The sequence below is a fragment of the Drosophila tropicalis genome, unplaced genomic scaffold (assembly GCF_018151085.1).
Source record: "Drosophila tropicalis isolate 14030-0801.00 unplaced genomic scaffold, ASM1815108v1 contig_1187, whole genome shotgun sequence".
Taxonomy (NCBI): domain Eukaryota; kingdom Metazoa; phylum Arthropoda; class Insecta; order Diptera; family Drosophilidae; genus Drosophila; species Drosophila tropicalis.
Genome location: NW_027172559.1, coordinates 2694853 through 2706080, shown reverse-complemented (window position 1 = coordinate 2706080; position 11228 = coordinate 2694853).

The following is an 11228-nucleotide window of genomic DNA, read 5'->3' as shown; positions in this document are numbered from 1 at the left end:
TAACTTAAGTGAGTTTTTAAGGCTATTTGAAGTATACTTAACAGAATTTTCTTTCGCTAATTTTATTTTATTCTAGTACATCCGATTGCTAAATTGTATAGGGTATTAGAAACATAAAACCGAGTCCTTTTTTACTCGTTTGTGCCAACGCTTTTCCCCCACTTCTCTCGGCGCTTTATCCTGCTGTGCTCTGACATTTTATTGACAAAATTATTGAACACGTTTTGACCATGCCACAAATCTACCATCATAGCTCGCGCTATGGCAACATGGAATTCATGAATTTATAATTGAAAATTAAACAAGTTGGGAACAATAGTAAAAAGAGATATACCGATAAGGTCGATACTCTTAAAAAACCATTTTTTGCAAAAGTGGATTTTATGTCAGAGGCTGCAAATGTTACTATTGATATGTTACATCTAGGTGACCTTAAAGGAATTGTCCTTATGTGAGTTTAAATTTAAGTCGATTTGTTAAATTGGAAGGAACAGTACTTAATGTTTGTCTGTAATACTTATTGCAAAGAGTCCCAGGTAGTAAATCATGAAGGAGGTAATTAGTAATTTGGTTTAATCCAAGTAATATATTTCCAGATGAGATCTCAAAATCTGAACAAATATTGTATAACATAGTCAAAATTCCATAATTTCGAAAGAGTGTACTGAACTACAAATCATGTTGAGTGCTTGATGGCCACGTTTGGTATTTCAAAATGCCAAATGCATTTTTAATAAAATGCCCCACGAATTGAAATTTGTCGCTTTGTGAGAGTAAGGCTACTGGTATAGCTAATTTGTTTGTCAGCTTCATATATAAAATTGGATAAATGCCATATTATACCTACACATGTCTATAACTATGTACTCGTATATACCAATTTTATGTATATTCTATATGTAAATGATATGTCAATTTGGAACGGACGTACATATACTTATACACACTGGTAGTGGATGACAAGTATACCTATCAAATTTATTGAATGTCCTGCTGTTCAGTAGGTCTCCCAACCCATCATCATCATCATCATCAATAAAACAAACGTGAGCGGCACAGATACATACATACATACATATTGTGAGCCTTTGTTCAGCGATAAACTTAATTTGAATAATAAATTACGTTGATATTTAATCAGCGTTCACCAGCGATAAAATGCAATGGCCTCGAGAGAGTGAAGAGAATGACCATCTACTTAATGCATTTGCCAGAGAAAGGGAAACTGACATGCAGCTCTGATAATGTCGGATAAGCCGAACGGACTTCAATGCACTTCACTACGCTTCGTTTCGTTTTGGTTGGGTCTGGTTTGGGTTTGGGTTCGGGTTCGGGTTTTTGGTTTTGGGTCCCGACTGACACGCACTGGCCATAAACTGCATGAAGTCATTATCGTTAAGCGAAATTTGTGTTAATCTGATAACAAAATTATGAACAATTAAGTCATTGCATGCGAATTGAAAATTTAAAGCCGCCATAAGGGCAACTTATTCATATTCAAATACAATATATAGTACATCCCTGGTACGTATTGTAAATGAATATAAATGTACGAATGTGTGTACATATATAAAGGTTAGGGCATTGCACCCACAAATAAGCATGAAAAAAAAGACTCAAAAACACAAGTCAACAGGCGTAGAGGGACAATCACCCATACACACAGACAGACAAATGCAAATTAAGCTCATAAACAAAGTGCCGCATATTCATATAAAAGCGGCAAATAAATTGGCCTAAAATATGAAAGCCACAACAACAAGCATTTTTATTTCGCTTACATGGCAATTATGTTCAAAAGAACAAAAAAAAAAAACCGAATGACAACAACCATATATAAACATAAATACATACATTTGTATACTTGTGTAGCATGACACAACAACAATAAAGGACATGCAGAGTAAATTGGTGGACATGTTAACTATCTAACGTCATTAGTAGATGATCAAATAAGAAAATAATAATGTTATAAATAAAAAGCACAAAAAAGTCACTTAATAAGCCGTGAACAAAAAGCTGTGATTCAAATGAATCTTTGATTAGGCATTTGATGCAAACATTTTTAATTAGTTAAAGAGAAATGTAAAAGAAATCTGCAATAAAGAACATTTAAATGAGAAGTCAGATTACTACTACAAATAGTAAATAATTTTTGAAATAAAATTTCAGCTTAAAACAAATGAATTAATAATTTGATTATTTTATAAGAATATCAGAACTTGGCAGTCAACCTAAACAGTTTAAAATTTGAGAATAGAAATATTAGGTTGGTTAGGTTAAATATACATAACATTCTTAACTTGTCGCTAAAATGTATTGGAATCCTTAAATATATTCTCTGTAAAGATAACAGTCAATACCTTTCCCAGGAGTGGAGGGTACAATTTATCCTATGTTTTCTTCGTGTAAGTATTTCAACACTGCTCAATTCACATTTGAAATATTTCAATGAATAATTTTTATGAATTTTTAACAATCTGAAACTAATAATGTGCGAAACAAATTTGGTTTATTCATTGTTTTTACAATTAATAGCATCAATAAACAATATTGAACTGTATAGATATTTTTTTGATCAGCTTATAGGTTTTATTTAGTAAGTGTGAATAGGGTAAATGTCATAATTATATGTTTCAACCCATGTCAATTACAGAGATTGCAAATTGCAAAAATTAGAATGCCACACAAATTACCAATGAAGTCAAGTGCGAATGCGTTTAACAGCTGCGGAAATGTCAACCCCAAAAAGTAGGCAACATGGAATATTTGAAACATATGTTTAATATGCATTTCATTAAATAAACACAACTGCAACAACATTACCGACATACATATAAAAATGCGTTGGCTTCTGTTGGCCCTTTTCCACCTCTACCTCTGTCAGTGGCAGACCAAGCGGAGAAGGAACTTCTGGCGCTTTGTTTCCGCCGGATATCACACACACACACACATACGTGAACACATTTAAATACTTTTGCACACACACACACATACATAGATACAAAGTGAAGAGTCGCAAATAGCGCGAAGTTGTCAGTTCCACTCGGTGGGTAAAAAAAGAAACAACAAAACTGTTACCTAAAACCATTAAAAACTAATGAGATTTGAAATGCAAATGCAAGTTAAAGTGGGCATGGTCGACATGGGACTGTCGTCGGGAGTATACTTTATGTGTGTTTGTGGACGTCTGTGTGAATTTTGTAGCAAAATGACTAAATTTGCATGAAATTTTCTAAGCCATGGCACCCAAACACACACACACACACACACTCACATACATACATCCAGAGTGTTGAGGAGTGGTCAGACAATTCGGTTACGGACGGAAAGGTCTAACAGCCAGGGCAAATTGCAGACATTTCTGAATTTAATGTGAAAGTGTGTTATGGAAAAAAAAATCCATAATTGCAATTTATGTATATACAAAATATATATTATAAATTAAAAAGAAGTTAAAATATCTCGATTTTAGGTCATTGCAAAGTGCGACTTGAAAAATATTAATTTAGTCAAAAAGTGCAGGATCTTCTAACTCAACGATCCAAACGGTAAAAGTGGAAGTTAATCTTCATATAAATACAAATTATGTAAGTACATGAATCTCAAAAAAAGGGTTTTTTGTCTTTTAAAAGATATTCAGGGACAATTTTGAAAGGGTATAGAATAAAAATACTGAAGTCACAGAGAATAAACCCTTAGAAATAGGCAAAATATAATATATAAACATTTTCATCCCGCCACACCGCACAATTTATATTGTTTGCTTCTAAAATGTATAATTCTTTTTATAAAAATATTATAAATTTCATTCACATTACTCTTTACAAGAAGAGTATTTAAATTTCGTCAAGAAGATTTCAATAAAATGTTTATTTAAATTTGCAATTTTTATTTTGTTGACTATTTTTGACCATTTTCCGACATGTTTGCCAGACGACTACAAGTGGTCATTGTCATTGTTTGTTTCGCTCTCTTTTCAATTTCCATCAAAATTTTCCACCCCAGCTGGAAATTTAATGGTAATCAAATTTGCATTGATGTAAATATGTAAATAATTTTTAAAAAAGGCACCCCACAAAGTAGGCAGATAATTGTTGTTTTTATTTTTTCAAGCTTCTAATTGCTTCTAATGAGCAATCCAACAAGATGACATACAAAATGAGAACGAGGTTGGTTCTGTGTTTTTCTGTTTGTCATGTGTCGGCAAAATGCTGACAATGAAAATGATTATGAGTGACTGCAACAGCAGGAGCAAGGGGTATTAAGTGCGGGGCAGAAGGAGCATTATGATGTCGGCTGCTGTTTGAAATTGCTGCGACGTGTAAATGTCGCTAATGTGCCGAGGACGTTGACAACGATGATGATGATGATGATGATGGTAATGCTGACGATCATCATCTAAAGAATGAAAATGATGAGATTCCAACATAGCTATGTTTCAGGTGTTGGCAACTGTTTGGCCTTGTCTAAACCAATGCCAAAAAGCGCTACCGGCACAACACACACTCACACACATACATACACAAACACAAAGAACACATTATGACACACATCGTTGGCCATAAGGTTAAGCTGTTTTTATAATACTTCCCTTTCGCTCTACAAACGTTTACCCCACACGGTTGCCAAACAAAGTCAAAATGCTGCAAATTAGATTTTTATGTTAATTAAAAGGCACACACACACACACCCACGCCCACTCACACACACCTTGATATGTTGCCACATCCGCATTGTTGTTGCCTGTTCATATTATCGCTGCCTCAATTCCCTGGCAATGCCTTTGGTTATCGACATTGAGCTAGACGAAATCAATTGACTGTAACTTGAAGACTTAATTCATTTAATTCCTAAATAGGAAAATTCTTGGCCGAAATTCTGCTATGAATAAAGAGTTAATTGTTACTTAGGTAGAATTAATTAAAGTTGTCTTTAAATGGTTGTAGATTATCTAAACAATGTTCTAGCTTCAAGATAAGTTTTCATTTAATTAAGAAGAAAGGAGTGCAGAAAATGTTTTCCATCTAACCAGTAATTTCTAGCTCTTTAACAAATATGCCAAGGAAAATTCTTAGTATCATTTAGTATTAGGGCATTCAGTTCAATTTTTCAGGCCACAAGTAGAAGATCAAAAATACAATAGGTCAAATACAATAGATAAATAGAAATTGCAATGAGATAAGAGATTGAATCTGACTAATTTATCAATTTCCAGTGAATATTTCTAAATTGAAATGAAAGTGAAATTCTTTGCGTATTTCTATTCGTATCTCATGTTGGTTTATTGTAACTGCTTTCGTTGTGGCTTATTGTTATTTGTATGCGTTATTGCTATAGTGACATGCCCTACAATAGAATATCGACAGCTTCCGCAGTTTTCTTCATTTCATTCCTATACGGACATATGTACATACATATGTATGTATCATTTTCTTTTTCTTTTTTTTTTTTTTGGCAACCTACTGTAAAGTTTTGACTTTGTGGCTTTGTGTCAACGAATACTGTATGTGTAGTATATATTTTATATTATATAAGGATATATTTTATGAGCTCCTTGTGGCACACATTCACTCTCACTCTGAGAGAGTCTCTGGCTGTCTGTCTCGGTCTCTCGGTCTCTCTCATCCCGTTGATGGCACAGTCATTTGGAAAAGTCGTGACATACTAACACGCTTCCCGAGGCGGCGACAACAAGATGCGATGACGGCGAAATGTTGAAATGCCGCCAGCTTGCCGCGTTCTTTCATTTGTTGTTGTTTTTTTTTTTTTTTTTTTTTTTTTTTTTTTTTTTTTTTTTCCTTTTATATACATATATGTTTATATGCAAAGCGGCCATAAAATTTGCAAAACTTTTAATGGTTCATAAAATATTTAACGTAATGGCGGCCAAACCGGTTAAAGAGAGGACCACCAAGAGGTCACAACAGCAGGCGAAAGTGTCAGGCTAGGGCAGCCAAAAGAGATTTGTTGGCTGCCAACAGGCCGCAAACGATGGGAAGGCAACAACAAAAACAACACAGGATACGATACCCATGGACTGCACATGACCACAGATGCTGGTGCTGCTCTTGCTTCTGCTATCCCTTTTGCCCATTTTCATTCTTTGGCTTATTTAAAGCAATTTTTACTTTCTCGACATTTTCTGTTGTTGTCTTTTTTGCTGTTGTTGTTGTTGTTGTTGCACACATAATTGCAAATTATCGTTTCGTCGCCATTTTGGTTAGAGCTGTTGACCTGCTGCTACTTCCGGCCAGTTGGCCAGGGATTTATGTTGTCTGCCCTCAGGTGTCGCCGGTGTCCACTAAATTAATGCCATGTGCAAGCTTTAATTGCAATGCTGATTTTCCCATTTATTTAGAGGCCAAAAATGCTCAGCGAATGTACATAAATGGCCAATAAATTTTAGAGTTTGCGGTTCCAACCGCATTCATTCTCTCCCGGGCCTCATAATTCGCTTGGGTGTTGAAAATGTCCAATTCGATTATCAGTGGTCTAATGTCCTATATACACACACATACATACATACACACATGTACATGTACATAGGTGCATACATATATGGCCAAGAGGGAATTGATCGGAGTATTGCCATCAATTTATGACTTTGCATTGTTGTAGCTAAATGTGTTGAAAGTCATCGATTTCAGCGAAAGTCAATTGAAATGTATTTGAATTCAAATTATTGCAAATCCAATTAATAAAATTTACAAAGCAAAATAAAAGTTTCAATAAATTGAAAGTGAAATTAAGACGATTTGTAAGTGCTAATTTAAATTTAATCATTTTAATGAGTGTAACTTCATGAACCCCGATCAACAATTTTGATTTGATTTGGGGGTATGAAAATTATTTTGAAGCACTGTTCAATATTTTCTTTATATTGATAAAACGCATAACTGAAATGAAGTGAAAGTACAATTTTCGATTGAAGCATTAGTAAAGGGTAAGAAATATAAAAGTAATCCGAGATAATATTAGATGTTGACAGTGCCTTCGAAATGAATTCTTCACATTTTGAAAAGATACATACATATCTTTGGTTTTTTGAAAACATCTTTATAAACCATTGCCATTGTTACATCCTTTTAGATATCACATATTCATTATAAAGTGATTACTGTCTTTTGCCTCATGACTATAATTTGCCGACCCGCTTAACAAATCATTGTTGCTTAACTTTAGGTTGCAGGTATTCCCCACAGTCAACCAAACACTGTTCAATGATTTACAGATTTGCCGCATTGGCTACTTGCCCCTTATGTCGGAAATGGAAAGCGAGCAAACTAAACGGAAACGGAAATGCGGAAACTCGTTGCAAATGAAAATTCTCACCATATATGTATGTACATACATATGTAGGGTCCCAAAGCGTCGTTTATCAGTGAAAAGAATTTGAACAGCTTTCAATGTAAAGCCAAGAAAAAGATAATAGGAGAGCCGGATTCTCTTCCCTGAAACGAGTAAAACTGGGCGTGGCTTAGCACGTGCCTCAGACATATCGAAGTCAATGACAATGACATTGTCTATATGGTATATGATTAGAGTGACGGCGACGGCGACAACATGCCATATGTGGGCAATCTTTGAATTGAAGATGATGGGACGGGAGAAGATGATAAGTTGTTGTTGCTGGCAATTGATTTTGTCAGCTCGGAAGAAGACGCAAAAAAAAAAAAAAAACATGGAGGATAACACACAAAATGGAGAGGGAAAACATTTACATGCAAATGCAAAATTCAGTCAAAGGCAAAGCCAAGTTCTCAGTGGCAACGTGCGACTTCTATGGCACGTACGCTCGCTCAGACGGAAGTGCCAAAAAACGTCAGAAAAAGCGAGAGGAAAGATGAAAACTGGGATGTTGTGAAAAGGCGGGCGGAAGTGGGTGTGGCTATATGCCTTTTGCGTTAGCTTTTAATTTTAATGCTTTGCCCAAAAATTAAACGTCGGTTTATTTTCCGCCTACGCCCACTCACGCGTCGCTTTCTTCCTCAATGTTTTCTCTCTTATTTGGAATTTGTTTTTTTTTTTTTTTGAAAATTTTCCCTCTCAAACAGTTTTTGGCGCAAAAGTTTTCCCAGCCAGCGTTTCCTTCAAGCCGCTTCTTTTCATTTTGTTGTTGTTTTTTTTTTTTTTTGGTGCCTTTGCTCTGAACAAATAGGCGTCGATTAGGCAAATCAACGCATTTGTATGCAGATTATGTGCCGCTTTGGGAGTGTAGACAGACAGCTAGTTGCTGCTCTTGCTGTTGTTGCTGTTGCTCGCTCTCTAATTGCGCTCTAGTCCTTTAGCCGCTCAACTAGGCGTATGCGTAATAAACACTCTAAGGATAAATTTTTTGTTAAAGGTCTCTTAAGGTAAACGGTAAGCATTTTTGAGGTTTTTTTTTTTTTTGCGCGTTTTAGTGAAATGTAATTGTAAAAGATCTTGAATAAAGTTAGCGAAATGCTTGCAAATAGACAAAATTGCTCTAAAATATAGTTTCACCTTGCACAAGATACCATCACCTAATACATTTATGTATATGTACAAGTTTAAGTGGAATACTTAGCTTAATTGAGGACTATAAACTTTGAGAAACATTAGAAAACAAGCTTGTTGGTTGTAAGGTTTTTTATCATTAGTGTAAGTTCCTCAGCAAGAAGTAGGATGCACTAACTAGAAAATAAATCCAACTTCGAAATATATATTGCACACACTTTCTTCTGGGATGTTTTTTTAGAGTAAATCAAAGTGTGTGAGATCGTATAATAAAACATACTACTCTTTCATCAACCGCAGTCACAAGTTGTTAATAATAAATTTATGAATTGAGGAAAATTATTAAAACATTTTAAACTCTTTTGGTAACTGGAATTACTTGTCTCTGTCTTATAAATTTTATAATTCTAAAAATTTTAACGATTAATAGTCAGTTGAGCCTCTCAAAAGGTCAATAAGAAACTGAGAAGTTTTATTTTAAAATATTGTTCATACCCTGTATTTAACAGAATATTACAATTTAATTTAATTCAATTAAAAATATTCAGTATTGAATATTCATATATTTTACATATAATTTAAAGCTAATATTTAAGTAATAAGGACAGTTTTTTCTTAAAGTTATTTTACAAAGTTGAATAAATTTTTGGATTTTTGCACATAACTTTTCTTCTTCACTATTCAGTATATTCACACTGATAACAGTGAAAAGAATGATTTTTATTTTTAAACTGAGTAGTGCAACGCTTCATTTATTATTGAGCTAAGAGAGCAGAAAAGCAAACCTAATAATCTACTGGTTGAATATGGATTACACTCAACTGTGCAATTCTGAATATGTGATTGAAATAAACTGAGATTAATTTAGTCAGATGGCTGCTATGCAAACAGAAATATATTTGCAAACCAGTCATTTAGTTTTAATACTACATTGGCAGGTCATTCCTCAGCTAGTATTTGTTAATAAATTTATTCAAGCCAGTTTAGTTATATTAAAACCTGCACTTAAATTGAAAATCTGTGTATTTAAAATGAAATATAGAATGCGTCTAAAAAGAATACAACATGGTACATATTATATATCTGCGTTTCAATCACATAATTTTTTAAAATGGATTCGTATGCGTATTTTTGTAAAGTAAATTATAATAAATAGTGCCCAACACAGAATGAAAATACCCCAAAGAAATAGTTAAAAAGTCTAAATTTAAGACACAATTGAGTACATAATGCCTTCTGGTTCAATTTGTACAATGCATTCGTCAGGCTTAACGCGAACTGAACAAAATGCATTGAGTTTTGCAAGCTTCATAAACAAATCTAGTGGATTTTTGAATTTATCAGAAAGTTCTTATTAATTGCAATGGTTCCTATTATGGCATATGTAGATTAAAGTTGTTATAAAGTAATAAATATATCGTATATACCATCTGCTATCTTTGTAATAAAGCCAACTATTTATAAATATTTTTTACGGTGAAGAAACATTAGTCTAATAAAGCCAATAAGCAAATAAAATAAGAAATTTAAGACAAATGCTTCAGTTCTATCTTTAGTTTCTTTTAATGTTTCTTGAAATAAAGTTAATTTCCTATGAAATTTATGGAATTTATGTATGAAAGAAGTTAATTTTATGTAACTTTAGTTTTGGATTATGCTCATTTGCCAAGCTTGAAATATTCCATTTATAGATCAATCAATTGTTAAAATGCCATAAAAGTATTTGTTTACTCATAAAGATAATATAATATATCTATATAGCTAATTTGCGTGCCTTTAAAAATGGCAATCAACAATCAGGGAGGGGCGATGTCAAGGACATGAAAAGGGAATGGCGGAAAAAAACTGTAAAAACTGACCAACTCAAAGACAGTTGGTGGTAACTGGCGCCGGCTGTTCTGTTACTTTGTGAGAAAGCTGAGTGTGAGCTGATGCTTTCTCTGTTGTTGTTGCTGTTGCTGGACGGATTGTGGCATGCGGCCGCTTAAGTGCCACTGCCAAAGGCCCATAACAATACAGGCTGGCTGTAGCAATGGATTCAGCTGTATACATATATATGGCAACAAAAGCCGCTGCTGACATGCCGCTTATTATTTATGTATTTTAATAACAAGCAGACGCCGCCGCCACCACCACCACCGTCATCATCCTCGTTGTCGACATTGCGGAACAATGGCGGACAGGCAACAAAATGGACTTTGGTTAATGCGACAGCTGTTGGTCCAGAGACTCTGGACTAAAGATACTTCGTCTGTAAAACAATAAACAACAGTCGATGAAATTTAAAGTTGAGACAGCATTTAATTGAAATGTTATCCAAAATGCATTTAAATACTATTTATACCATATATATATATACATATATATGTATTTAATGCATAATTAATGCCACGAACTTTTACATTCACAATTTACATTTGCATTAAGTGGGAGGTGGAACTTTACCCTTTACCCATAGTCCTGTGCTTCAACGCCTACCTACTTCAACTACTTTATCTGGTTAAATGCTGCATGTACTCGTATTTATATTTACATATGACCGTTAACAGCAAAAAAAGAGGAACGCTAATGGAATTCCTACGTATATATGTATATATTCATTCCAACCTTAAAATCTCTTGGGCAAAAATCCTGGCAACCATCTCAAGCAGAGAGCTACCTGAGCTTAATGAAATTATCATTCTGCATTTCAGTTTTAATTTTTCTTTTTTTTTTCCGCTCCACTCTTTTACATTGCCAAGTGGCAA